The sequence below is a fragment of the Camelus bactrianus genome, chromosome 4 (genome assembly GCF_048773025.1).
Source record: "Camelus bactrianus isolate YW-2024 breed Bactrian camel chromosome 4, ASM4877302v1, whole genome shotgun sequence".
NCBI lineage: Eukaryota > Metazoa > Chordata > Mammalia > Artiodactyla > Camelidae > Camelus > Camelus bactrianus.
The window spans coordinates 65,648,830-65,663,563 of NC_133542.1; the positions used below are offsets into that span (position 1 = coordinate 65,648,830).

The 14,734-nt window shown below is 49.2% G+C and overlaps 1 protein-coding gene across 1 annotated transcript in view; it reads left to right on the top strand.

The window, feature by feature from the left end:
* Nucleotides 1-5,059: 5,059 nt before the first annotated feature.
* Nucleotides 5,060-14,734, top strand: part of GSN (gelsolin) — a 54,600-nt gene continuing 44,925 nt past the window's right edge. Inside the window, exon 1 of the mRNA XM_074362148.1 lies at nucleotides 5,060-5,104. The gene's annotated coding sequence lies outside the window, so the exon portion shown is untranslated. The remainder of the gene's footprint in view (nucleotides 5,105-14,734) is intronic.

Consider the following 14,734-nt stretch of genomic DNA (forward strand, 5'->3'; position numbering starts at 1 on the left):
AACTTCAGATACTTTCCACATAAAGAAACAGTGAGCTTTCATAAAGCATTATATGAAGTGTACGGGGGGGGGGGGGGGGCTAACCTCAGGCCCTAACATTGTCGAGATAAAAGGAAAGAATTCCTGATCCTGACTGGGAGGCATGGAAAAGGCTTTATCTTCCCTTTGGCCTTCACTTTGGCTGTGGAAAGAGCCTGGGCTTTGGGGACAGACTTGGATCCAGATCCCAGTCTACCACTCACCCAGCTGTGGCACCTTAATCAGGTTCCTTACCTTTTCTGATCTGTTTATTTATAGGTAAAATCGAAGATTATACCTAAATTGGAGGTAGTTGTAAGGCTTAATTGAAATAATAAATTGAAATAATAAAGGGGCAAGTAAGCACCCTGAAAGTGGTCATCATAATTACGATTTTATTTTTGATTATTTGAAGTGCCACTGTCATAGGGCCGGGTGTATGTAGCTGCGGACAACAGTGACAGGCCCGGCAGAAGGAAGAATTGCTTTTACAATTAACTTGAAAATCTAACCTGGGAGACTGGGCTGGAGGGTAAATCAGAATCAGCGACCCTCTCTGAAGCTCACGCTGTTCAGCATTTTACTAGCATAAATGGGGCGTAGTTATAGAATCGGGCTTTCTAGGAACCTAACGATGTGGAAGTATATACACCATGGGTTATGACTGAGTGGACAGTGATTGCATGGCATTCATATTTCTAAGCTCTCTTTAAAATGATGGGACACACACAATCCTGCCCGGGGCATTCAGGAGACACTGGGATTGGCAGCTCTTGGAATTCCAAGTGCAGCCCTCTCCTGACTCCTTTGGAGGCGTCCCAACTCACTCTGTCGGACCAAACTTCTTTCTTGTTTCCCTCATTTACTGATCAATTATTCAGAAAAAAGTCGCTAAGCACCTGCTCTGCGCCAGGCACTATTTGACACTGAGGATATATTGGAAAATCAAGCAAACCCACTTCCTCCTCTGACAGAGTGCCCTGTCAGTGAGGGAGAGAGGCCTGTAAACAGGCAATCTTAACGCAGAGGCTTGAGTGAGGGAAGCCCAGGGTACTGGGTGGTGGTGTGCTGGTAAACCTTAAACAGCAGGCGCTGGGGGTGGGGTTTGGGGGTGGGAGGGTAGGTCAGGAAGAAGGGAAGCCCTGACTCCTGTAGTCTTTGCTGATTTCCACGGTGTAAATATTCCCACCACGGTTGATTTCAAATGACCAGTATGATGTTCTTGAATGTGAAAATGGGAAGTGATGGGCAATAGCACACAATTTATATAGTATTTCTACCATATAGTTAAATAGCTAAAATAACCTTAAGAGCACAGGTCATAGAATAACAAAATAACTAGGAAGTGGTAAGTTTTGAGACGTTATTAACTTTATCATTTATTTAATGGTAAGTGTATATACATTAATTTTTATCATGTTTAACAACTCGCTGTCAAAATTGTGGGAAATTTAACAACCAGCTCTTGCAAGCTAGTTCAAACCGGCCCTAGCACACCACCAAAGGGACCCAGGCTGGAGCAAATAACAGACTCCTTCCCTTCTTACAGGCTTGTTTTTCTCCAACCTCCATGTCTTTGCTAAGTCTGTGCCCTTAGCAGGAGATGCTGTTCCATTCCTCACCTCCATTCTTATTCTTTATGTCCTTCCTCCTAGTGAAGCTTTTTTCTCTGCCTGGCTTCCCCTCCCTCTTCCTCTCCATCAACAGGTTACAGCAGGAGCAGCCAGGTTTGTGCAGTGTGACCCTGCCACTCTGGCTACAGTCAGTTGGATAAAGGGTAGACATCTGACCCAAGTTAGCATGTGGGCCACAAACGATGAATCCAGCTCATGGCTGATAAGAGCCATTTTGTGGACAGCAGAGATGCTTTTCTGATGTGAGGCAAAGCAATGAAGCAGGTGGGCAGAGATGAACAATGGAGTGAGAGTACTTCCTGGGTTTCCTTAGTACTCAGGTCCTGCTTCCGGTCTGACCAGGAGGTCCAGCTGCATCCCTGCCCTAGGGCTCCTTGGGATATTCCAGGATCTCCTGAGGGCACTTCTTCAACTACTCCTTTGCACAAAATCTCCACTTGGGCTCTGCTTCTAGGAACCTGCTATAAGGCATTCACTGCTCAAAAAATACTTGTCCTAATAATTTATTTTTCAGAAGCTAGCTCCAGGTCTGGATCCAAAAGAGCCCCAGGGATCCCTGGCCAGCCCAGCCTTTTCCTCTAGGAGTATCTCCACACCCATCTAGTCATTTAATGAGGGTCTCACTGGCTTTCTCTTGGAAGATGGCCACCTCACAGATGGCCTTCAGAGATGACCAGTCCTTACAGGCCCGGGTAATTAATCACGATTGTTCCATCCCAAACTGTAACCCCACATTCTGATACTCCAGCCTGGTTGTGGTGTCCATTCCAAATGCTGTCAACGTGTTTGGGGCGGTTTGGGGTTTAGAGTACCAACATGGGTGCTAAGTCAGGGCCACCCCTGTGGGTGGGGAAAGGTATTCTCAGAAGAGGGAGCGGGTGCGCCCAGAGTGTCTACTGTATGGTCTAGATGTGGCCTTTGTTTCCCCCATCCCCACTCCTGGAAGGAGGCGGTCTTCTGGCCAAAGAATACATCAGAGTTCTTGCGTGAGAGGAGACCCATACCAGCAAGAAGAAGAAGACATTCACTCTGAAGGTGAGATCCAGGGCAAACAGTCCTTACTGGTCCCGAGACCAATGGGGAGAGGAGTACAAAAAGGAGTCAAGAAAGAAACAAGAGCAAGACACCAAGGCAGAGGGAACTTCTACGCATCCATGCAGGGCAGACTTGACTGACTGAAAGTTCAGGCCAACATATATCCTGGTTAGCTGTGAAACACACATTGTCCTGTTGATGTATGCAGAGCAAAGCGCTAGGAATTTGCTTGGCCCTCCGATGTAGTATTGGTTGTCATCACTGTTGTCATCATCATTATTTTTAATTATTTCTGGTGGCAGCCTAGGCTTATGGGCTTTTCTAGGACCAAAGGGAGCGATCACCAAGGTTCTGTGGGCAAGCCTCTCTGCTCTCTTGGCCTCAGCTTCCTTGTTTCTAAAATGAAGGGTTGGATAAGATGTTCTCCAGTGTTTTCTACATCCCACTATAATATTCTCCAGTTCTCTGGAGACACAGATTCAGACATTTCCCTCTGTTTGCCTGAGAGAAGTTGCTGGGGTTGGAAATGATATGTTGGATAATTCTAGGTCATGTGTACGCCGGGGATTGTAATCAAAGAGTTTAGAACCAAATAGTATGTGTTTAGCCTTTCTCCCCACCTGCCCCACAGTGGGCCACAGGCAACCTCTGGAAAAAGCAGGGAGTGGCAGAGAGAGGGTGTGAGCCTCCCTCGGGGGTAGGGGTGGGGAGCCCCCTGCTTCAGTTCTCAGAGAAAGTGGAACTGGACAGAGTTTCCCAAGCCAGGCAGACTGGCAGAGTATGACATAGGACATTGAGCAAAGGAGAGGGGGCCAAGGACTCAGACATGTACGATGTCACTTGTGTGAACTCAGGAGAGCTACTTAACCCTCTCTGGGCCTGGGCCTCCTCATCTGACAACTGCACACGGTAATGCACACCTTGGGATGGAGAGCGGGTAAGGAGGTGAGGACAAAGGTCAGTAGCATATGGGAAGCCCAGGGCATGGTACGAGATGTTCAAGAAATGGTTCTGGTAATGACTAGAAAAGGATGGGGGCGGGGGCAGGAGAAAGAGCTAGGCTGGGGTTCCCAGGCCCTGTGGCTTCCCTGGGCTACTCAGTGGAAACACTAGGAAAAATCAGGAAGTAAATGCTCCTATCTTAGCTTCTCTGCTACTTAAACACCAGCATTTCCATCTCTGATTCCTAGTCTAGTAATTACTGTCTCTGGTAATTATTGATACATTTTACCTTCTGTTGGAGGAAGATTTATCCAGCAGCTCATGGGGCTGCTGCCAGCCCCCAGGCTGCGAATGGACATCTCGGTCGTCTGGTCCAGTCTCCTGTCATGTGAGTCCTCCCAGCTTGGAGTCACAGAGCAGCTGCAAGAGGCCAGGAACCCACATTTTTACCAGGACACTGGGAGGCTGTCCTGTGCCCTTTTCCATCACAAATGGCTCTCTCTCAAATGCGTGTGAGATGCCGTTGTGATAAAGAAAACATTACATTTGTTTAAAAGTGACCTTGCATTCATTTTTTTGACCATGTGGATTTGCTCCATCATCTAAAATAGTATCTGCTTTCATACTAATAAGAACTTCCATTTACAGAGAACCCACAGCACCCGCCATTGTCCTGAGAGCCTTTCTCTCACTGAGTCTTCCCAACAGCCTCATGAAGAGGAAATTATTATGCCCACTTTACAGACGAGGAAATTGAGATTTTGATATGTTAAGTGACTTGCCGGACGTTACAGGACTAGAAAGCGTTTGGAGTCAGACCCCAGACGGTCTAACTCCAAAGCTCCTGCGTAATATTTTAAGGACAGGGATGCGCTTTGGCATTTCTGGTTTCTTCCTTCCGAATGCAGTTGGGAATCATTCTCCTTTGTTCCCTTCGGTGGGTCTAGCCGCTGCTCATACGCCGCCCCTGCCTTTGTTGGTTGCCCAGTTCACCCTCTGAGGGCTTTGCCTTCCAAAGCCTGACCTCCCCAGAGCTGAGTCTGCCTCCGCACGCTGCCCACCGCAACTCAGCTCTTTGGCCCCAGCCCAGCCCAGGCGCTCCCCAGCTCTCCTCCCCTCCCCCCAGGCTCCTGCAGATCTCCCCTCCGAGCTCCGGGTCTCAGTTTCCTCCCATGTAAAGCAGGGAGCTTGATGCTTTCCTTGGACAAGCAGTGAGGGTTTTGGCAAAGTGAGTGACACACAGTGCGCTCCATGAATGCTAGCCTGGAGCGGGAGTCGCCATCCTCCCCGCCGAATATGGGAGGGGCCGGCGCCCCGCCCCCTCGCCCCCTCTCCCGGAGCCCCGCCCCGAGGGCGGTTCCCGCCAGCGCCCTGCCCACCCCCGCCCAGCGACCACGGCGCCCCTGCCCCGCCGCCCGGAACCAGCTGAGCACAGCTGGACCCAGCAGCCGCCGTCGCCAGCGCCACAGCAGCAGGTAGGGGCGGGGAGCGATCACGACGCCGGGGCGTCTGGGGATCCCGGACATCGAGTCCTTTTCCCTCCTCTTCTCTTCCGAGCTTGCCCGCGCCTGGAGCTCGGCTCGGCTGCCCGGACATCTCTAGAGAAGGGCTTCTTCCCTCAGATTGCTGGTGTCCAGGGGACCACGGAGAGTTGGACTGGGGGCTGGGGCAGGAGAGGAGGGGGGCCGGGCCTCCACCCATTGGCCGGGTTGTGTTGCAAGCACCTGAGCTAACTTTGACGCAGTCCCGGTGGGTAAGTGGGCCCCGGAGTCACCCCCGCACTCGCTGTAGCTGCCCAGGGTTGTAGGTGGTCGCCCGCCCGCCGTCAAGGCGGTGGCTCCGCTGGGGAATCTGCTGAACGGATCCTTGACTCCAGGTTAATAATGCCTTTGACTGCTCGTCCCCGGCGATGAGGAGCCCTCCACCTCCTTCCTCTTTCTGGGCCCAGGACTGTTAGAAAGTTCTTCCTCCTACTCGCCTGGAATCTGCTTGCATTTACTACCTGTCTGTGGTGTCTTCCTCCGCCCTGCAGAGTGCGTTCCCTTCCCTGACTCACACGGAAACTTCTTTCGAAGTTGCAGACGGTGACTGGGATCTCCCTTTCTCCCTGGGCCCGCATCCCTTCTCGGGTCCAGACACCCCAGAACCTGATTGCAGCAGTGTCCCCTGCTCTGGGCAGTGGCCAAGGGCAAGCCCAGGTCCTCAGAGGCTGTTGGGGACGCAGGGGAAATCGGCTTCTTCTGCAGGCCCTCATCTGCCCAGACATCCACCCTTTATCCTGCCCTCACACCTTCCTCAGAGCGGAGAGGACGTCTTTACAACACCCAGAACTCTGAATAGCCGGAGACTCAGGGCTGGCCTGGGGGTAACTGCTTTTCGTGGAAGTCAGGGCCTCTGGGGAGGTGCCTCTCACTCTCTCACTCTCTCTTTTTTTTTTTTTTTTTTTTTTTGGCCTCTGGGGACTAAATCCTGCAGGTCCTGTTCTCCCGGGACCTTAATTTCTGACCAGGGCACCAGGATTTCTTGCTGCACTGCCCTTTATAAAACTTTGGCTTCTTGGAGTCGCACCCCAGCCCCATTCCACAGTTGAGAGAACTGAAGGGCCCTGAGAGTTTGTGACTGGCTGACAGTCACACAGGGAGGAAGGGGCAGGACTGGGACCCAGTTCCAGTGCTCCTTTCCCTGACTCCTTCTAGCTGGTGGGGCTTTAGACTCTCTTGAGTCTTGAGTTCCATTCACTAAGAGACTGAGCACCCCCACACACATGGGGTGCTGGTTGGTGTTTCTTGGGGATGTGAATTGAGGGGAAGAGGCTTGAAACAGAGGAGGAAGGGTCGGGGGAGACAATTGGCATCCTGCTCCTTTGAAACTCCATTTTCCTTTTAGGGGCCTTGCTATTTATAAATGCCAGGGAAATTATAAACAGTGGAGAGAGCTTGGATTGGCACCCGGGTGAGTTTCACAGCAGCAAAGATTTCCATGTGAATCAGGGAAGGGAACTTTACTCCAGAATTTTCCATAGCCTTTTTTATTGTGGACTAATCTGAAAAGCAGGCGGCTCCCAGAAGGGGGGCTGTAGCGTTTGCCTCTGGTGGTATTTCCTTCCTTCCCTCCTTCCTTGATTCAGCACTCTTCTGTTCCGTGTCTTACCCTGTGAGGGTCCAAGAGCCCTGAGGAAGACAAAGTTATCTGTCCTCAAGATGCTTCTCATCTATAGTGGTCAGAGCAAACATGCAATACTGAGAGTTCCTTCAGCCTAGAAAGGGATGACTGAGTCTGTCTGGGCAACGCAGGCATCAGAAATGAGTAATAGTTCCCCAGGAGGAGATAAAGCAATTGGGGAAAAGACATTCTAAGAAGCAAGAATAACTTGTGCAAAGGCACTGAGGTTTTCTGAGCAATCCACATGGCTAGAAAGGCAGATGAAGGAAGGGTGGAGTAGTGGGAGTTGAGACTGTAAATCAAGATGGAACTAGATTATAAACTAAGGGTTTGGACTTTATCCTGAAGGCAGTAATCAAAACTCATTAATCTGGTGGCTAATGTAGGGGATGCATTGGAGGGGGCTACACTGGAGGCAGGGGTACCCCAAGAAGGCTGTTGAGTGGTCAAGGGAAAGAGAGTGCAGGTGTGACCCAGAGCACTGGCCACAGGATGGACCAGACTGGCAGTTTCTGGAAGCCCAGCTGAAGAACCTGCTGTAAATTTTATCTAAGAGCAGACAATAGGCTTATAGCTACTGGCTGTTAAGTTATTCTGAGTTTTTCACTGTTGAGTTTTATTTTCAAAGCAAGAAAAAATACTGTTAAAGGGAAGAGTATAGAATAAGCTTCATCTCTCTAAGCCCTCTTCTTTCCCCAGAGGTAGCCACTGTTAACAGAAGTGTGTGCAGGCAAGAGCTGTGGTTGGATGCCTTCACAGTCTTAGCCATCCAGTGCCAGTCGGCCACTTCTCCCACCTCCTCCTACTCCCTACATTTGGGCAGTCTTTCATGAGAAGTTGCCAGATCTTGGAGATGATTTCTGCACGATCTGTAGTCCTTTGCCAAGATATTGGTCTCTGGTTTTCTTAAAGAAAACTTTACGGCCCGTATCTACAGTCTCTGAGTGTGTATATTTGATTATTAGAGACCACAGGACTGAGATAAATTAGAAGCACGGACTAGGGAATGGAGCTATAGTCTTAGTTCTTCTGAGTGACACTGGGCAAGTCTCAGCTTTCCGGGCGTCAGTGTCCTCATCTGTAAAATGGGGGGATGTTGATCTGCATGAGTATAATAAAAACCTATCTTTTAGTAAACCAAGCACTGGAACATTAATTTGTTGGTTCCTCACGACCGTTCTTCTGAAGTGGATACTATCGTCTGCTTTTATAAATGGGGTAAGTGAGGCTCAGGGAGGCCAAATAACATGCCTTGTGTTGTGAGACTAGTAGGTGATGGTGCCAGGATTCTGGAGCTCTGATTGTAGAGCTGTAGCTCTTAATCACTGCACTAAACGTTCTCCTGAAGGTTCCATCTAGTCCTGACATTAAGAGAACTGAAGGGGGAGTTTTGGAGGAATGTGAGTCAGTGTGTGTGGCTTGGGAGCTCAGCCTTGCAGCAGAGAGGCCTGGAGGGGCCTCACAACACTGTTCATAAACTCATGCTTTCCCATACTATCAGCCGGACTCCAGAGTTTAGGTCCACCTCTCCTCCATTTCAGGGAACCCAGGCTTTGAGAGGACACAAACTTGCCCAAGGTCACCCGGTGAGTTAGCTGGGGGCCCAGGCAGGCCCAGTCCCCCTCTTTTCACCATTTGAGCCCCATGCTCCAGAAAGCTTTCTGGGGAAACCAGGAAGAGGGGGAACTCCTTTGCCCCCCACGGTTATTTCCTGAGAAAATACTGGCAGAAGCAGGGAAAACCAGGTCCCAGGAGCTCTGCATTTTGGGGGGGGGAGGGAAAGAAAGAGACCAGTGTTCAGGCAGCTGGGGGATGTTAAGTAAAAATATCTCCTCCCTTTCAACTGAGTGAGCGTGTGTCATATTTCAGCCCAATGTGGTTTGTGAGTTTGGAGACCACAGGCAGGCTCGGTTCCTGCTGCTGGCTGGCTTTTCTCCCCAGCCCCCCACCCCCTGCAGGAGGCCTGCTGTCCCCTGCCCTGCCTGGGACCACATCAGCAATTGAAGGGCAAGGCAGAGACAGCGGTGGGCGTGGTGGGCAAGGCTGGTCAACAGGCCTGGGCTTGGGTCCTGCTTTTGCTACTGACAAAGTGCTGGGTGACTTGAGCTAATCTGTGCCTTCCTCTGGGCCCCAGCGTCCACCTGGCACTAGGGGGAGGGACAGAATGTCAGGCTTTCCCAGCTCTGATAGCCTCTGAGTCAGAGGGCTTTGTACTCAGTGCAGGAAGATGGGACCTGCACGTCTGCAAGCATGAGGTGAGCCCACAGCATCATCCGTGTTTAAGTGACTTGCAGCAGTGCCAGCTGGAGGTTCAGCTCCCGTTCACAAATTTGGTCTCTGTGGATTGAATTGGTTGCCCCATTTTGCAGATAAGGAAGTTGAGGCCCAGAAGTCATGCATGTATCCTGTTCCCTGTTCTGCACGCAGTAAGGCTCAGGGCATGTCTCTAGCATGCTTACTGTGTGAGTCCACCTTTTGTCTTCACTGCCTTGTTTAATCTTTTAACAGCCCTACTGGGGATGAGTAGTGACTCAGTTTTGCTCAGCCTAGAGAGATAAAGTGGCTTACTTTCTCTTGTTTGAGCCTCTCAGTAGCCCTGAGGTTGCTGTTACGTGCTCCATTTTATGGATGAGGAAACTGAGGCCTGGAGATGTGAGCTCTCATGGCCAGGGATCCTCAGGGGCCACATGGCCAGTTAGGTTCCTTCCCAGGGCCCCCATCCTCCTCCTTCTTGGTACCTTGCTGGTTCTGCCTCAGAGGGAGCCTCTGCACCTCTTGCATTCATGGCTTGGACTCAGGGGTGGCAGTTTTCTTCCCGAGCTGAAACATGCTCTTCCCAAGGGGGCTCCAGAAGCAGTGGGAGCCACGGACAACTCCAGTGAAGGCGCCACACTAGTGGGAGGGGATTTTTTTTTTCATCCTGTTGAACTGGTTAAGTAAACAACCGTATTTTTTTTCCAGCTTTGACAAGGAGATCATCTGGGCCCAGCTTATTTGCCAAACAAAGGATATAGATGTGGTGTATGTGAGCCTTCAGGGTGGGGTTTGGCCCTTACCCTTAATTTTCCTTCTATAGCGGCTGTGGTTGGGCTGGGCCCTTGGTGGGTGCTCAGTAAATACTAGTTAATTTTGGGGGAGTGGCAAAGTGGAATGGGTGGGATACCCATGGAATATGGGTACTTCCCACACTTCCTCCAATGATTTGTTTTCCTTTTTCTAAAGATAATAGCTGTTTATGATAGAAAATTTAGAAAATGAAAAAACTATAAAAAAAAATAAGAGCTGCCCATAATTCTGCCAACATGCGATAATCACCGCTAACATTTGGGTGCATTTCTTTCCTGATATTTTCAGCACTTTTTTCCACCCCTCCCCCACAATTGTGGTCATACCACATTTATAATCTTCCATTCTGACTCTTTTGTTTTTCCAACATTATAACATAAATATTTTCTCATGTTATGTAGAACTCTACATTTAATTTTTAAAAGGGTTTTTAAAGTATCCTTTACCTAAGTAAATAAATACGTGTTTATTTTTCCAAAAGTCTGGGGGATTAAAGAAGTGAAATAATGCATTTTATTTGTTAAAAAATACCAATTTTTACATTTTTATTACTAAAATGATAAATGCTGACCTAACATTTTTATCATTATCATTTTCTATTGTTGTATCTATGGTGTGAATGGTTCCCTTAACTGATCCTCTGTTATTAAGGTTTCAGGCTGTTTATAAACAGTGCCACACTGAGCATCCGAGTGCATAAATTATTCTTTCATGATTTCCTAGAAGAGAGCCCAGGAAATGGAGTTGCTGGGTCAAAAATGACATCTTTTACAGCTTTTGCTCCACTTGCCAAATTGCTGCCCAGAAAGGCTGTAGCAGTTCTTACCCCCACCAGCCAGCCACACGTGAGGTTGGCGGTGTTCTTGAAGGAGCAATGGAAGCTGGTTATCAGAAGGCTAGCTGTCCTCTTAGAAAGCTCAAGCACCATTTCCCTGAAACATCATACTTCATTCATTTAGCAAATACAGGCATATTGTGGACTCGGTTTCAGACCACCATGATAAAGTGAGTGTCGCAATAAAGCAAGTCATACAAAGTTTTTGGTTTCCCAGTGCTCATAAAAGTTATGTTTACACTATAAGGTAGTCTATTAACTGAGCAATAGCATGATGTCTAAAAAAAGAAAACAATGTCGGTACCTTAATTAAAAAGTGCCAAATTGCTAAAAAGTGCCACCCATCATCTGAGCCCTCGGTGAGTCTTCATAGTGACATCAGAGACCACTGATCACAGCTCACCATGACAAATATAATAATAATTTAAAAAGTTTAAAATATTGTGAGAGTTACCAAAACGTGACAGAGATAAGAAGTGAGCAAACGCTGTTGGAAAAATGGTGTGGATAGACTTACTCGATGGATGCAGGGTTTGCCACAAACCTTCAATTCATAAAAAATGCACTGTCTGTGAAGCACAATAAAGTGACATGCAATAAAACGAGGCGTGCCTGTACATTTGCACACTTCAGCATCAGTAAAGGATAACGATTAAGATCCCAGGCTGGAGGGGCAGAGAGAAGCTGGCTCTCACTGCCGTTTCTGCTTTGTACTTGTCATAGAGCTTTGAGCTAATGCCAGGTCACTGCTCTGTCTCCTCACTTAGGATGGAAGGACTTGCCTTTGTGTTTCCAGCCCAGGGACTTTGGTGTGACTGTGGTCACCCTCTGCTGAAGGTCCGTCACCTGACGGCTTCCTTACCTCAGAAATGTTTCCTGACTCTGACCTTTACTGGTGGACCTTGGGAGTCACCGGCCCCCAGTGCCTCGTTCATCCCCGGGGATACTCACTCCCAGAGAGAGCAAGTGAATTTCCTAAAGCACAAAGCAAGTTCCCTGATTGCTACTCCACCACTTGTGAGATTTCAAAAGTACTCGTCTAAACCAGAATGATTTCAGTTATTATTAAACCCAAGGCCTGGGAAGATTAAGGAACTTGGCCCTGGTCAGACTCCTAGTCTGTCCTGGCGGTGTGGTCCTGGGAAAGTCATTTCCCTCTCTAACCGGGTTTCCCCAACTGTGAAGTGGGGTACAGCACCTTCTCTGCTCCTACCAGGACTGCTTTTCTACCTGTTGAGTGCTGAATTTCAAGATCCAGTGGCAGGTCTTGGTGTCTTGATTGTGCATCCTAAAGTGGGGTGCCTTTTGACTTACCCCACACATGAGTCACCTGGAGATTTTGTGAGAATGCAGATTCTGGTTCAGGAGGTCTGAAGTGGGGCCTGAGACTCTGCATTTCTAATGAGCTCCCAGGGGGTGCAGATGTTGCTGGTCCAGGGACCACAGTCTACATAGTAAGATTCTAAATCCTTTGTTAAGGGCCCAAACTAGAGCCCAGATCTTTTGATGTCTTATCTTTGACGTTCTTTCTACCCATCATATCTGCCTCCCTCTTCTCTTCCCAGCACTGAGTTGAACTGCATTTGTTCCACAGCTGTGCGTTTCTAGAATCTGAACAGCCCTTGAAATATTTCGCTGCCTCATTTTGGAGTGAGGTAGGGCCCTTCTTTAGGAGAGAGTGACTCAGTAGGAAGCCATCTGAAGGGGAAGAAATACAGCTGAAGGACCTCGCATTTGGCATAAACATTTCCACCAGAAGTTTTTATACTTAAGATTATAAACATTATTCTTTTATGTCTGTAGGCTGCAAAGTACAGCCCCGGGGAAGCCACAGACTGTTTTCATATGCCTTTGAGCTAAGACTGTTTTTTTACATTTTTAAAAGGTTGTAGAAAAAAAAAAATCCAAAACTTAGCAAGGAAGAATATGCAACAGAGAGAGTATGCAGCCTGCTAAGCCTGAAATATTAACTTCCTGGCTCTTTATAGTAAAAGTTGGCTAACACGTGATCTAGAGGAACTGAAGCACTATAGTTTTCTCTAGTGAGAAAGAGACCCAGCCTTATAGCTTGAAAGTTAGTGAGGCCAAGATATCAGGGAAGCAGCCTAACTTGGTGGGAGCTGCCCAGACATCTTAGCTGTGTGACCCCGAGTATGTTACTTCACCTCTCTGAATTTGTGTTCTTCCTTCACGAAATAGAGACTATGACATCTGCTGGCAGAGTTATTGTGAGGATGAGACAAGATGTGTGTAAAGAGTTTGACACTTGGTGACAACTGTTGTCATTGGGGCAGCCATTTGAACCCTTCTGGCCTTGATGGACAGATATCATGCTGCTCCCACCACAGCTGAGGGTCCTCCCAGTGAGCTGGGAGCAGTCTTTGAGGAGAAAAAAACACCTCTGTTCCAGCCTCCCCCGACCACACCCATCCCTCTCCGGGGCAGAAAGCTCCTTTTCAGCCACCTGAACAGAGAGGGTTCCTGGTGCTTGTACATTTTCACTAATGGCAAGTTCTCTACCCGAAAGCCCGCCTTTCCGCTGGTGGGCAGCTCTGACTACTAGAAAATGCCTCCTCTCCTTCTCTAAGATATAATTCGGCAAACAAGCACCATGCGAGCCCCAGGCTGGGACGGTGAGTCCTGGAAGGAGACCCTGCTCGTTGTGGCTCCATCCGGACCATGGGGGTGGTGGACCAGAGCCAGTGGTTTACAGACCTTGTTTCTAAGTTGTGGCAGCCTTGAGGTCCAGAATGAAAAACAGACCCACTTGGGAGTTAGCTGGAGCTAATTCTAAACCCAGTCGAGTTTGAAACTCTGGGACTTCCTGTGTCCAGAGCCTGAGAAGGAGTGTAATGCTCTTTTTGCCCATAGATGGCAGCACCCGCTTCCTTCGCCGTCTCTGTGTGAACGTGTGTGCTCAGGACTGTTTATGCACGTGTGCACACACGTGTATGTGTGTGTGTGTGTGCATGTGATTTACTAGTTTATCCCTTTGATGAATCGTGAGCTGTGGTGGTCCTATGCTAGGTGCTGGGATACATGAGAGCAGGTCTTAGTCTGATGGGGGAGGCTGACTTGGAAACAGATCATATCGGTGTGGCAGGGAAGGCTGGTGGGGGCTCAAAGGAGCTCAGACTCATGGGAGAAGGGGAGGTTAGAGAAGAGGTCTTGGAGGAAAGCTGGGCTTGATTATGAGCGGAAGGAGAAAAGAACAAAGATGGAAGAGAGTTCAGGAACAGAGGAAACTGCAAAGATTATTGGAGGATTCAGGGACCAGAGTGCAGCTGCATCTGGCTGGAGCTTGGAGGGGTGTGGGTGGAAGACAGGAACTGATGAGAGCTGAGGCTCAGGGCGCTGATGGGGGCAGGTGGTGAAAGACGTTGAAAAGTTCGCTGAGTATCTTGGGCTTTATTTGGGGGCCAGCGGAGAGCCATGGCTGAGTCTGAGCAGAGGAGTGATGTAGTCTGGGCTTGCTCTGAGGAGACTGCACTGTAGGGGAGGGGAGAGGAAGTGGGAGGACCAGGTAGGAAGCACTGCAGTCACCCAGGTGAGAGGCAGTGATGCCTGGACCAAGATGCTGGCAGTGAGGGTAGGGAGAAGAGGATGCATTCAGGTAGAACCGGCAGGACGTAGGGGTGTTGGAGGCAAGAGTGACAGAGCAGGGGAGGCTGAGATAGGTGGTGCCCTGATGTCTGGTGGGGCCCCACGTGTGGATGGTGGGTGGTGGTGGTGTTGCTGAGATGGGGAGCACCGAAGGCAGAACAGGTTGCAATTGGGAACAAATGCAGCATCACCAGTGAGGATGAAGGTGAGATTTGGAGGTGTGTTGAAGAGAAGGGGGGCTGTTTTTGAAAGGTTTGTCCCCCCAGAGTTAACAGAAAGTGGGAGGTCATTAGTCATCAACTCTGCTTTGATCTATTCCATGGAACCGGGGAGTTTCTGTGAAGCTCTTTGAAGAGGTCCCATGGAGGTGGCATTTAACACCAAGTCCTAAGGCCCAGATAAGTGCCCAGCCTCTTTCCAGATCCCTTGCTGTGCACCC